This window comes from Varroa destructor, unplaced genomic scaffold (assembly GCF_002443255.2).
Source record: "Varroa destructor unplaced genomic scaffold, Vdes_3.0 BEIS01000001.1, whole genome shotgun sequence".
Lineage (NCBI taxonomy): Eukaryota > Metazoa > Arthropoda > Arachnida > Mesostigmata > Varroidae > Varroa > Varroa destructor.
The window spans coordinates 30,548,313-30,563,530 of NW_019211454.1; the positions used below are offsets into that span (position 1 = coordinate 30,548,313).

General features: G+C 42.5%; 1 long non-coding RNA gene across 1 annotated transcript; it reads left to right on the top strand.

Moving 5' to 3' along the window:
- Positions 1–3,367: 3,367 nt before the first annotated feature.
- LOC111254895 (uncharacterized) lies at positions 3,368–8,124 on the top strand. Its single transcript, XR_002675264.2, has 3 exons — positions 3,368–3,851; positions 4,724–5,037; positions 6,405–8,124. It is a non-coding gene; the product is annotated as an uncharacterized LOC111254895 (long non-coding RNA).
- The last annotated feature ends 7,094 nt before the right edge of the window (positions 8,125–15,218 follow it).

Below are 15,218 nucleotides of genomic sequence, written 5' to 3' on the forward strand. Positions count from 1 at the left end.
TCCGCGACGATCGGCCAGCGACCTTTGAAATCGTCCCTGTCTTTGCCACCATCTACCAGTTAGAAGTTTTATAGGGACTTTCAATTTTACACGAAACCACAACTTTGTGCGAATCTTCAGAACGCTGCTTGGGCTGTCTGCTTGCTTCTAGTTTATTCGCTCGAAGAGGACTGAATATAAGAAGCTTCCAGGCATTCCCGGTCGCCCTCTTCGTTGCTCAACGGAACCGCTGCCGATATCAGGAACGACTAGACCCAATAACCCGCTGAGAGCAGGCTACGTCAGCAAGCGCCTCGCTGGAGAATAACGTCGTCACCGCCATCAGCAGCAGCTGTATACTCAGTCTGTATTGCATAACTGTTTGTGACTTACAACTTAGAAATGAACCACGATACGAGTCACATTGCATAGCTGGGGGCTTCACACTGGCAAGGGTAATGACTGACTGGTAGCCGTGGTAACAACAAGGCTAACGCATTAACGTTAGAGCCTACAAGGTGTTAGTTTTATAAAAGAAGAGGACATAACTTGTTGTCTTATCGCTCATTTTTATATGTGGGCCTCTGTTGTAAAAACTCGGATAGAATGTCTCGATAAACTTCATCATGCACGTTTCTTTTAACTTATCCTTGCAAATACATTGTACAGCGCTTCCTGTATACACAACTTTGTCGTACAGAACGTATGACAACGCGAACTGAGCAAATTTGAATCCGGTTTACGCCGTTGATGCGAGATAATACGTCATCGTAGTAAATTTGCTAAAAGAGCCCGCAAAAAGTGGGTTTAGCACGTTCTAAAGTCTGAGGAAGGATAGCGCCAATTCTTTTACAGATTCGCTGCATAATATCCACCAAGCACTCAAAATATCGTATAGCAGTGTAATTTCCAGACAAAAATTTTGAGCGGTATAACCAACATGGCGGCCATGTTACACCGAATAGCCTTAGAACGAAGTAGCGTTTGAGACTTTCTTTGACTATCGGTTTTTTGCTAGTACACAGAAAATAATTACTTCACTTCTGCGTTTCACTATTATTTGACTTTTCTATCGATAGGACGAGACAAAACTTGGTTTCAATATCTATTTCAATACTACTGTGCTATAACATCCGGATTCAGAGAAAAGCTTCGTTAGGTGACAAAACGAGCAGCATAAGCGAATGTGTTGCAGATTAGCGGACTGAGCCTCTAAAATTCTGGTTGAACCGCATGAGCATGTGACCATTACACAAAATTTGTTTCAGATCAACCCCTCGTCTCCGCGTACTCGCATCGCTATCGTACAAAATAACGGTGGATATTTCACGTTGCAAAAGGCGTACTGTTTAGCTAGGATATATTGCAAACTGTTTGTCTCGTGCAACTTCACCACGTTGAATTCGAAGCGTTTACAGAACTGTACTTAATATAGTGTTTGTCACAATATTGGGTCGAGCCACTTTACGACTGTGGCTACCTGGGCGTCTGCGGTAGCTAGTGTGAAGGCCTTTGTGTGAGTCGGGCTTCTTGCCTTACTACGATCATTTTGGTAAGCAGAATTCAACCTTTTTTTAAGGCAAGACGAAGATAGTATGGGCCAGGAAGAGGACCCTGCGTAGGCAGGCATTGCTATTTTACTAGAGTCACCCTTGCGCGTACACGGTTCGTGAACTCTGTCTGCGTGACTCTTCATTAAGAATTCATGGCTCCGTTAGCCAGAGTCAGTCTACGCAGTCTCATTTCCATGACATTGTAAAATTCGAGAGGAGTTTACACCCCCGGCGAGTCATAACCTCCCTGCAATTTACGCTACTGAGTTTACGTGGGACTTTTGGTAAGGTTTTTGTAAATCATCCTGCCTCTTCTGACGTTATAGTTATTTGATATCTGGTGTAAAATTAATCTCGGCCGTATGGTTCTTGCTCCCAGCTTTACAGAATAGTGGCACGTTTGTCTGAATTACTCCCCGATTGCATAGCTAGATATGTATGGTTAATATTTAGGCTGAACGTGGTAGTTAGTCAGCCTGCAAAATCAATGGAAGCCAGAACGTTTGAAGCGCCTTTTGTCTTGTAACAAATCAGCATATCATTTCTTCTTTGAATAGTCCGAGAAAGCTTGATTTCAGTTTGGCGTTCATTGGCAGCTTTGGCGTGGCAACAATGCGTCTGTCTAAGGTCCATGGATAGAAATTAATTACTATAATATATCTATATTGTATATGTAGAACATGTTCCCCAATTCGCCAATCTATGGTTTTTCATCAATCAATAGGAAACCGTCTGAGAAGAGGCGGGCCAATCCGAGACTGCACTTTAAAGCACAAATGAATGCTCAAGGTACAGAGCCTACTCAAGGCCATTGTTGCAAAGATCATATTCACAAAGCTCTATGCTTGAACTTTACGTACAACATGAAGCCAGTTCGACGCCCCTCGAAAAATAGACCGTCTTCAAATTAGCTTCCAGGTCCTCGAGTTGAATTAAGTTAGCAAATGCACCAGTGTACAGGCGAACTATTCTGGTCGGATGGTCGGCTAGAACAGCTAATGAGACGAAGCCGAAACAAAGTACTCCGACTTATTATTCCTTGACTGAGTATCGGAAACAGAATTGAGAATATTCTCTGCACGCACCGTCTAGAACGCAGTTCATCCAGCAGCTGATTCATAGAACAAAAATTAATTCCGCCGCCCAACACGAAAATTCGGTAAACTTGAAACTCAATAGCTAGCCAAAGACATTGGCTCATAATTAGTCTGTCATACCTTTTTCCCCACAAAGTTCACTTTATGTATAGCTGATAATTATTTTGCAACACTGCATGAGTACCGTTCAAATAATTAGTACGAGCACAGTTTTTTTTTTCGTCATTTTGTCGAATTATATACACGTACTGTCGTTGTATATTTTTTTAGTATACATGTATGAACAAGGTATGTATAAAGTATGAAAGTATAACTTTTACACTTTCATACATATCTTGTTTCATATCTTTACGTTGCCTTTCTGCAGGTAACAAATCGAGCTACTATTCTTGCATTTGGTCGGTCGAGTTTAGAAAATAGTTTCGTATATTCAGTATTGTTTACTGGAGTATAGGTTCTATTCAGTATTTTCCAACAGTCGTTATGGGCCTCACTTCAACAAGAGGATTCTCAAAGATTTCATTGAACTCGAACTTGTTTGTTCGTCTCCAAGGAGGAGGGTCCCGCAAAATTCATCGTTGGCTTAAATGTGGACACTTTCACTGGACGTTATATATAGACCGTAAGCTTCTAATTTTATTAAGGTTACGGCCGATCTGCTATACAGGTTCGATCGTAGAAAAAATCGATGGTAAAAAATGAAAGCCGTCACTTAACCCATTATTATATTATAGATAACGAATTGCGCCTATGCTCTATTTACGAAATATATATATTTCGCCCTAGTGCGTAACTCCTCTGGCCAATACCGACTGCCTAATAATACTATGCCTAGTTTACGAATTTAGCTTGTTGTTGGAAAGACCTTTAACCGCCTTTTTCGGGCCACCCTTTCTTCTGCGGCGACGCCCTCTCTCTTCACTGATTCCTACGGGGTCCGGTAGGACAGCAGACTTCCCCTGACATTAGTGGCCATTAAGATAAGACAAGACCCACGATCTCATTACAACGAGCACTTGAGATGACACTTGCTTCCTTTCTTCTTGGTAATGCACTTCGCTGGCGCGGAACGAACCTTTCACGAAGGAAAGTACTGAAGGCAAGCCGAATTTTCTTGTGAATGCTGCAATAGGATCTGGTGACAGGACGACACTTACCACGTATTTGCTGGCATTCCTCGAGGAGCTCAGTGGCGTCGAGATTAGGACACGACTCCTGGAAGGTAATTGCATACTCCAATTATGCTATGCGGCAAACTTCGTTCGAGTATAGACCAAGAAAGCCAAAATGCTACCTTTGCTTTGTAGAAGACGTTTTACGGTTAGTGCACCGGTTGGAGGCCGTTCGTAATACGAATGACATGCTGCCGTCGTCCTGTGGGTGTAACCCGGAGTGCGCTCAGGGCAATGGTTTGTCATTCTTTGTATCGGCAAGTAACCTCACATGATAAAGTCGTTGCCATGTTTATCCTATACGCTATCGTTTACTGTGTTTGTTGAAGAAGAACACGTACAGTAGAGCTGAGGCTGAATGACACCTAGCAGTTGACTCTGGCGTTTATAAATGTTGAGCTGCACCATGCGAGTCTGATTTAATTTGCTCACTTACTGTTGCTAGTATGGCATTATATATCGGGCTTCGTATCGGCTGGTGTTCTGTCAACTCAGCACAACATGTTTTTTCTTTCCATTTGAATACGTAATAAGATAAAAATATCTTTCTGATCTTTTAAGCTGATTGTCAAGTATACTATAGCTGACTATGGCCATGTACTGAATCATTTATATCCAATCTCTAACGCATTTAAAAACTTCTGCTGAAGACTTGCTGGGGCAAGGATAAAGCATGATCATTCTCGCCCTATACAATTGCCGAATAAGCCTAAAGTAAATAACAATAAAGACAATGAAGGGCCATAAAGCCGTCGAGAAAAACAGAAAACTTGTATCCTTTCATCTATTTGGTGCCAGTCTTGCGTGGTAATAGCCATAACTGAAGTCAAACGGTGCTGTTTGAACGAGGGCGTGGGAAGGAATTTAAGGAAAAGATTTAAAGGGACTATAAACTATCTTTGCGTTTTTCTTTTCTGTTCAGCCTACTTCAGGGTCTGAAGTCAACGAGGCTGAGCCTGCTCGAGCCTCTCCTTCAACATCAAGGCTATCGTTGTCAAGGCGAGATCAAAAGTTCAACAAGCTGTCGTCGCCCCCAAGAATTTCTATCGTTGCTGCCTGGCACTGCCTGATGGTAGCAGTATCTTGTTGTATTTTATTAGATTTTTGCTTCATTGATGAAGAGGCGTTCCTGAGACAGCATCATCTCCCATTCGCGCGCAACGTCACTACTGGTCTCATAGCCTTTTAACAGCAGTTTTACAGTCTGTCTCTGGGGATTTATTGTCAGCAAAAACAGTGAGTAGCCCAACGTATCCTCTATTTCTCGTCTATTCTACTTACTGGTCTGCCGCGTTTGAGCTTGTGCAAATCATTACTTGCTTTTCTCAGAAACTATTATAAACAGCGGAGGTGCGAAAATAAGAAAAATAGGGAAAATGGGACAAGGCAATAAAGGAAACAAATGTCTTCTTACAGTTACAGAACAGAAGTTTTTATAGTTATGATACGAAGTCATATCGTGGCTTTAAATCAACAGCTGCTTCTTGATCAGCTGCCCGAAAATTTCCACGTCGGTAAAACAAATAGAAATTTCGGGTATCAAAAATTCAGTACCAGAAATAATGCTATCGAGCTCACCTAGACGAAAATGTCTAGTATGATAGCTTTAGATAATCGTATAGGCAAAGAATGTCCTACAATGCCCATGATAGGCCGCTCACGATTGTCCTATAAGGTTGCGAAGAAGCTTTTTTTCCACAACATCATTGTCGCCAACCTTTTTCGCAGCAAGCATTTGTCTCATAATAACTTTGATTCGGGTGGACGAAAGGACGCTGACAGTTATAGTTTTGGAATCATTATCAAACATCGGATAGAATAGAATACAAGCGAGCTGTTTCACTGAAAATTGAGGCCATGTTTATCTATGCACTACGAATTGGGTCCGTAGAAGCTCAGTGAATAGCATTGCTTGAAAATATGGATCTCCCTATGGCCAACACAATTTTCACTGAAATCATTATGCCAACATATCTGTACATTATTCTTTGTTTTATTCAGTGTAAGAGACGTTTGCAGGATCTCAATTTTTGCCGCTGGAACACCGGTACCGGTCTGGCAAATAGTATGGACTTTGAATCTGCAGGCAGGTTTTGATTCTTTGCAATTCAAGAGCTAACTCAATCAGAAGTCCTTCGTCGTGTAACCTTCTCCTAAAAAGATGGTCGAAACGAACCACTGCAGTTTATAGTGTGTCTATAAATAAAGGTCCAGTAAATCACAATCGAGTAAGAAGCGCTCAAGAATACTATCACTGATGAGAGAGTAATATAATTTGAAGGAGAGCACGGATTACGAAGGATCATGTCCTTTGTGTTCGTAACGTTACCAACAGCAACAGCTAGAACGGCTAGTGACACAGCAGAGTGAAAACGTTAGCACCGCGACCATGATTGTCCAGCGGTGACGATCGCAAAAGTGCTGGATGCTGGCAGCTCTAGGATCTAAAATTATACGTTACCCTTCCATTACTCTTGATCTCTACCAGTGCTACCGTCCCTCTATCCGTTAGGCCTTTTTCGTTTTATTCTACCTTCTCTTATTCTTTCTAACGCCGAAGCTAACGTTGTTACCACGGTTACTTTCGTTGTATTAACTTCCAGCTGCTATGCTGTGCCTTGTGCCCCCTGTTGAGGGCCAGCGCAGTGTTGGCGAGGGACTGGGATTGAAAGAGAGATGGAAGTCAGAGGACGAGAACGACGGACTAACTGACGCACGGACGGACATTGCTTTCCGCCACCACAAAAGCCCCTGCTGCTGCCACATTGATGTTGCTTCTGCGGCTGCAATCGCCGAGTTATGGAAAAGATCGATTTCCCCCTCTTGTACAGACCCTATAGGGCGCTGCCTGCGGATGGATTGGAAAGGCATGCCTGCAACTGCGGCAGAGTTGAGCACGTAAGGTTACCAAGGTCATCACCACAAAATGAATGTTGAAACCTGCTGCCTTCAGCCATGTGAGCCAAGATGGACTGTTCTGACCTCCTTTACTTTGCTTCCTTCTACGTATATACCTCTTTCTTCCTTTTCTCGCCACTATACTGCACGCTAGAGTTCGGGGATGTTCGGGCTGCATACACTCAGTAGCAGCTAGCTATCTGGTTAACACTACGTGCCAAGCTCTCTGACTGCACAGCCGAGTACGACAGTGGCTCTTTGGGGAGGGGCGACGATGGGGGAAGGAGCTAACGTGGCGGACGGGCAAGATTGAATTGGGGTAGTAGTTGGAGGTAGCGATCTGATGCGGCTGCTGCGAGTTCGGACGAGGCGGGGGCATTGGAGGCCGAGGGCACCGGTTCACTGCGGATAACGACAATATCGGATTGCGTGGACGACGTGATAGCAGGCAAGCACACGATAGCCGGCTTAGAGACGGCCTAAAGGAACATCTAGACAAAGCAGACACGACTACCACGACTGCCCGTATGACACTGTTACTTCCCGTGATCATATTAGATAAAGGATATTACGTCTCTTTTTGATAGCAAGACAGTCATTCCCTTCACGCGAGAGCCATATCGAGCAATCCGTTAGTAATCACTGCTATTAGTACTTGCTATGCACTAGGTAAACATAGTGCTATTATAAAAACGAGGTCAACGCTAATAGCTGACACGTTCACATTCTTGATACAAGTCGCAGGGTCATGATACATTCTTATTACAGCTGTCAGCGAACGTAAGCGTTCCTGCGCTGATCAATAGCGATAAGCTGGCTTCGTTATAATATCAATGCCACCCTTGTCAAGTTCTCGGCTAAACTTTTACTAAATGCTTCCCATATGTTGGACACCTGTATACACATAGTTATTATTACCTACATAAAAGCGTCATCAGCAGAGAACGTTTTCATATAGAACGCATACTTAAGTGCCTACGAATCTGCTGACCGTATTGTGAGCTAACTTGTTTTAGTTTATAAAACGGGTATGAGTCTGCATTTGGTCATGTAATAAGTAGAACCATTAGAATATTTGTTCTTAATCTGGTTTTTGAGGAGCTGGATGCATTTATGTAGTGACTTTTTTCTTCATATTCACGTGTTCATATAAATAACAAAACCTATCATAAAACCTGAAACCAGCGTTTATAGCGGACATCGTTCTGCTGTCGTCGTTGAATCGCTTTCAGAGGGATTCCTCTGTCAGAGAAATTGGGAAAAAATGGCTGCATAGAGCCATCTCCTGTATAAACGACGGCTTTCTTTAATCTCGTCGAATTGCAGGTTGGGTTTTACTTAATATACATATGTAAAATATTCCTTGAGCATTTGTCCTGGATAGCAGGCCGCCACACGGATTATCCGGAGGGCAGGTTTTAAGCCAGCACGCAGCTTCTTAAGTTTTTAATAAACGGATCATACGTACATATTGCCTAAACTTGGTCTTGCATTACACTAAATAGCTGAGTCTTCTCGTCGAAGAGTAGCGGCTGCTTATACAGACGACGCCCGAGTTGACATAATCGTAGCTATTTCGCTGTTAGCATCATTGGCTCTGTTTGGCAATATTTCTTGCTTTCATTGAGCAATGCCTGCATTCGCAATGGAGATCACTGAGTAGGTTAGAACTTGCCCACAAATGAAAACTTCTATGAATTTGAAATTGGTACTCCTTTTGCTGCATGTTTGTTCGTTGCCGTCGACAATTGGTAGTTGGATTAAATCTGTAGTCGTCGACACGATTGACGATAGCAACACCCAACTGGCCAGGGTACCCCATTGTTACTGCAGTTGTTGTTCCACATCCCCCCCTCTCTCTCTCTCTCTCTCTCTCTCTCTCTCTCTCTCTAAATTTCCCTTTCCCCTACACGCTAAAATGTCCACCGACGGTTGGTTTGTTCGCTCCGCTCGAGGGCCATTCCCCTAAGTTTTCATTTCAGGTGCTTTCTTCTAAAACGCTCGTTTCCTTCTGCGCCTCGTACGAAGTCGGACTTTCTGCCTCGGTCCCTTGTGGACATTTAGCCGGTCGGTTCTTTATAGCAATTGCCGGAATCTACTCACTAACCGTGGAGACCGATCGTGGCCTGCTGGCCAGGGCATCGTTGCCACCTTAGTGGCACTCTTTTTAAAACTAGGGCACTGGCTACAAACACAGCTGAAGCCAAATGCAGGTGGGAAGGAGCCGCGTTTGAGGTCGAAACAGCTCGACGGTAAAAGTGGCAGCGGTAGACTGTAGTCAAGAACGAAACGAGAAGGACGGGATTCGCCTGGCGGAACAGGGTTCGCTAAAAGAGTGAGTTAGAGTGTGAAAAGGTAAAAAAAAAAATTGGCAAAATAATGGTTCGCTTGGTAGTAGATAGGAGGGACATTGGAACATAGGACAAAGTCGGTATCTATGAGCGGGGCAGTATCAGAGTACGTCTGTGCTGTCCTATGTGAGCTTACGTATGCGGATACTTGTATTTCTGAGGTGGGCGTCTTTCTTGCACAAACTGCCCGCTGCTCTGCTTTTTTCTTCTTTTCTCATCCCCAAGTTGCTTCCGCCTTAATCGTTATTGGATAGTTTTCGAGAACATCGAACCAGGAATTTCGAACACATGCCCTCAAACACGAACATCCAGATCCGTAGCTATATCCAGAGACAACAGCGTGCAGTTTACAGACAGGCACTAGGACGCCAAGCAGCAGCAGATGAGATCTATTTTAATCTTCTACTATAAAACGGTTTACGCGGAGTTACTCTTACAGAGACTAGTAGCTTCGACTTGCCTTGGCTGGTACAAAAGAGGTCGTCGTTCCCGTCGAGACAGTCCTGTGTCCGACTGGTGAAGCTCCGAAACGACCAAATGGTTAAAGGAGAAAGACGACACGATAAAAGGTCCCTTCAAGAGCCGAAGACCGGTCACAGCACTTCTCTCTTCTGTCTATCGTGGTTTTTCACCACCGGCAACTCTCGTTCTTTGCAGGTCTCTCGCACGATTTCCGCTCTCCGTGGAGCTACATGGCCGTCGTTCTAATCGGTTTCTCTCGTCGGCAAGTGTACAGCCAAGAGCGATAGAGGTCGTAACATCGGCGGAAAAGGATGTATACCATTATAGAACATGCCCTCCATTGCTGTGGCTACTGACCACCCTGTCCTGTTTAGGAGGTTTCGAATCTCACAGGGTCTAAGAGCGAAGCGGAAAACTGGGCCTAGAAATCTGGGCGGAGGAGGTAACGATGATGCCAATGTTCATTTCCTTCTTCTTTTTCTCCCAAGAAGAGAATAAAAAATGCTGATGGAAGAAGCAGGCTGACACATACGAACCAGGTTTCGTGAGTTAATGGGTTCCGTTGATAGAAAAGAAAGCTCTTTTTACAGAAGGAAAAAAGAGGCTCGCCGAGCAACCTATTATATACAGTAGGAACGCAATAAATCGTTTCCATGTAGCCTTCTGTCTAGCCCGCTACTAGTAGAGTAGGGTTTGAAAGAGCTGCTTGATGCTTGTATGTCTATATGGAGTAATGTATGACTCTTGTGTATCCTGGTATGTTCATAGATAGCTCAACTAGACTCTGGCTGGGTGGTTCCTACAGCTTTTTGTTTGATGGGCGAAGTCAGTGGGGTGATGACAATGAAGCGAATGTCGAACTAGACCGACAAAACTAGTAGACAAATGTACTGCAGTGTTGGTACTGCGGTCACTGTTATTGCCATCTATAACCAACTCCGATGTCGATCGCCAGTATACAAACACGTCGAACGCTGAAACTAAGTACCTCTATCACGGCCTTTCTTAACCACAGCTTTTCGACCTTCGACTGATGTTGACTTCCGGCCGGGTCTCGAAAGACGCAGTTCGTTTGCCATTGGGCCAGGTGGATCAAACCAAGTTGTTTCTCGTGGGAGTAAGTCTGCTCTATTATTATATCTCACCAAGCCGGAGAAAACATTCAGCATCCATAAGTCAACCTGATTTTCCCGATCATTTAATCTTGATATATATTTCTTAGCGTGACGAAGCGACACGTAATCAGTGATATTATTTAGTCGATTTGCAAAAAAAGGATATAGAATAATCAAAATAGATTTAAAGTACTACCGGTTCTATATACAGACCATAAATGAGCTAGCTAATACTTGCTCTTTATGTATAATATTGCATATCTCACACTTATAGCGTGTTATACACTTCGGTTGGGACGAGAGAAAATAGCAAGCCAACGGATCTAATAGTTTACAATGGTTTAGAGCACTATTAGCTATGAAATATAGGAAATTCTATTTTGTTGCATTTATGGAAATAGCACAGTATGTTAAGGCGGCACGTTATATCAAAGATTGCAAAATCTTGCCGTTTTCGGCGAATGGTAGCATTGCGCTACCAGGTGTTTTGTCTGATCTATAAATTGTTGTTGTACTGAGCTCACACAAAAGACAGATAACCCGAAGAAGTCACCTGGTTAGATCAGCAATGTTGGCGAAACGGACGTAGAAGGACTGGCCTAGTCGATAGCGAATTCAAGTCACGTGCCAAAAAAGGCCACCATCACTAGCACTGTTTTTTAAGATGCAGGAACCGACCTTCTGAGGAAGCGTTCTGACGACAAGTTGTGACGAAACGTAAAGCAGTTGCCGAAATTCAATGTATCTAAAATGTAGATTAGATAAACAGCTGTACTAGTTACCGCAGTCATAACTACTATAGAAATTTTAAATGGAACTTCCTGCCTAAAAAAGGCAAGAATAGTTGAAAAATTGTCGCTTCATTTTCGGCACATATTTGCTGCAGTAGTTATATAATAACAGTAGTTGGTTCCATATGTGTATTCAAACAAACTTAAAGTACTTTATGGTATAACAAAGTGTTTTTGGTATATAGTGCGTAGCGTAAAGCTTTGTCGAGTCAACCTTGCCCGGCCAACTACGAAACTAAAATCAGCATGTTGCAACTATTATTTAGTCAACAGACACCTAACATCATAATTGTCTTCATATAATATATATATATATATATATATATATATATTTTTTTTTTTTTTTTTTTTCGGGTCAATCAGTGAGTGAATTTGATCCGTCCTATTATTGGACAAATAAACAATTAAGAGTCAGTAGTTCTGAGAAGATGTCATTTAAGGATAAGTTTTGTCCTTTTTGACAGTGTTTACTTAAATGATGAGAACGGGATAACTCCGTCTAATGAGTTTACGACCTTCTAAGTTTTGACGCATGGCTGTTCTAGTAAGAAGAGTAAGAAGTTAAACTCTTCACTTGTATTGACGTGAGCTTTATGAGCATCTGTGAAGCTTCTGCTTGGGTCTAGTATCACTTTGTTTGCGTAAATTGTCGTTTTACGCATGTGAAAACTCTCCAAATTGATTTTTTTTTAGACTGCTGGGCTGCGTCAAAGTTTTTTGTAGGTATCGAATTCTGAAGACATGTATTGGAATCCTTTTTGTACGTCAATCTTACAGTTGACTACGGACAAAGGCGTGTCATATGAAGGGTGTGCTTGCGTTAATAAGTATCGGCTGATGATATGTTTCATTTGTATAAGAAAGCACAATTGGTTCTGTATATTATTTGGATATTTTAAATATGCTCGTGGACCTTTGTTCACAGGAGGGAGTAATGGCAGTTCTCTAACCTCGTTAAAGCTTAGAAGGAATTATTTGTGACCTTCATGTAGATCACACAAGCATTGCTTGATGAGGTGGGGCTAAGGTTCGACTTTTAAGTATTATTAGGCGATGCACGACAGACGGCGAAGTCTGCCTGTCACTTTGCTAACTTTATCATAGCAGTATGGGTCTTCAGCAAAATGAATTTGTTTAGTCCAGAACTACTTGCTGGAAAACCATCAGCCCAAAGAAGTTTAATCCTTGACAGCATAGAAATATAAGACAGGTATCGGGAATGATCTACTGGCATATCAGAGCACAGTGCCCTCGAAAACGATCTTCGGCTGATGTATCGACGCCGACTAGGATTCCAGTTCTGGGGTGTGTCAACATCGTCCAATTACGAGCTACCAGCCGTGAAGCTTCATTGGGACACCACTCTCGCAGTAGCGTTGATAACACATCGAAAAGCGAGTTTTCGCTAGTCATCGGTAGTAAAGATGTTCAGGGAATATTGGAAAGGTAAACAGTTCATGCTTATGAGATACACGCCTTGTCAATTCGGGGCATAAGGGGTGTATGCGATGCTCCCGCAACAGGCCAAGTCAGACGGCATTAAAGATATTTGCAAATTAAAGATATGATATTGCACGGAAGGGGAATTTTGAGTTGAAAAACGTCTTGGCAATTATAATATTTGTCTACATATGACACGGTGGATGTTTCGAACAGCCGTCGAACCAACTAACAATCGTTACTTTAAAATGAACAAAAATTCTATTGATCACAAGGTTACCAGCCTGGTGACAAACGAAGTGACAAGGTTTGCTCGAAAAAAACATTGCCGACCAATCAAGAGGCTTACGGAAGTTCCTCAAGAAAATTCAGTCTAACTGCGTCATGTTGAATAGCTTAGACAGCAACGTGAGGTATGAAAACACAGTGGCCGAATGATGACGGCATCTCACTCCGCAACGTTGGCTAAGTGAAATGGCCTGACATAGATATTTGATATTGTGATAAATGGCTTTGGGTCCTTCACGCGCAGCGTAGGATTCAGCAGGACTAGCCTTGCCCAGGCAACAACAACTGTCTGATTCATGCAGCATGCACGTGTCTAGAAGTGAGCCACGACATGAGCACATAGCCGCGTACAAGGACAAACACATATGAACGAATGGTGCCAGCCTTCATTCTCAATTCATTACACTCTAGACTGCTTTAAGGCTCATCACGTTATAATAAAAAATAGAACTGTGGCAAATATTTGGATAAAAATTGGTTCCGGATGCGTTGTGTGAATCCACATATTTTGAAAGAAGTTAAATAATAAGTTATTGTCGTAAGAATCAGCAAATTTACGCCAGGATAAAGTCAGTCCTCAGATGCTTCCGCGGGACCAAAAAATATCAAAAAAACAACGTTTGTTTTGGCTGTGACGTCAGAATCGGCAGGAAGTAGTCACTTGCCATTATCGAATGGTCTACAATTTTAGAATTATTGGATAAGGAAGTGTTTGAGCTTATACTTTATATAAAGACAAAAATAGCTTTAGATTGTAAGTTACATTGTTTTGAGAAACAACAAAAAAGTTATATCAGAATTTGGACAACATTTAAATGTTCGAGATTGGTTACTTATATAAAAATGTTGAAATAGATGGCGGGACTCTGTCGTTCGAACGATCTCAGTGAGTATGAAGATGCAAGAAATATTGCTAGAGACTGACCTGGGCAAGACTGACTGCCCACGGGCCAGTTCTTTTTTGGGCGGTGAATCACATGTAATGCGCAAGTATCCTCAAACATAAATACATTCATTTGTAATAAAATATTTACCCAGTAAAGCAGTTTTCGTAAATTAAACAGAACAAAGTGACGTCGAATCATCGTAACAATGTTTCTTTATATGTCGGACAGATGACTATAGACAGCGCATGTGAAATTTCGCCCACCAGGTCAATTTGAAGCATGCTTGTTTTAGAAGGGTGCCTTTGCAGCGAGCCTCTCCACGTAAAGTTCGGTGCACGTCCTTAATTTTTGACCCGTAATATGGCGAACTAGGGGACGGCGAAGACAAAAAGTCAATTCGCGTTGTCATTGATAATTTACGACCATCGTCGACGATCCCTTCTTAGTCACAGCCTCATACCCCATCGGGAATTCTTAATACAATGAAACGTGGGAACAAAAGGATCGTCTCACCGGTGGGTCAACAGCGTGACTGGATAGTACCGTGTTCAGATGGAAATAGGGCAAGGATTGAGATTAAATTTGCACTGCACATATTCCCCCCTGTTAGCTACCAGAAATCGTCAATTTGTTGAGAAAATCGAAAAAAATGTATATTTTATAGGTGGTTAGCTCATCTCCATTTCGGCCACCCTTTTTAGACTTCTTTTATCCTATTTGTCTCGGTTGGACTGTTGCTATTGAAGCAAAAGAAGCAAGCCACACTGTTGTCATGACATTAGTTCATGTCAACATCAAAAAGCGCGGACTTCATCCGTTTATGCTAGGCCTATCGAAAACCCTTAACCAATTTATATCTATACATATATATATATATGCATTAGATACGTGGATGCTCTGGAATAAAGACGAGTAGCAACGCTGTCCCTGCAAGAGAGGTGTTTTTTTTCTTGTTTATAAACCCAATGGGACACGGAAATAGTAACGCTGATAACAGGATCTGTAACGCTGTAGTATTCGCCTTTTAGATGCCCAGGTTTGTGTAACGTGCAGCTTTTGCCAACCATCTTTATCTGGGGACTGAGGCTTCTCTCAGATCGTGAAGGAACGAAAGAAAGAGAGAGAAAGAAAAGGGGTGTTATCTTATAGGCATAGCTTAGGTATTTTCGTTCTACCCACTTTCTC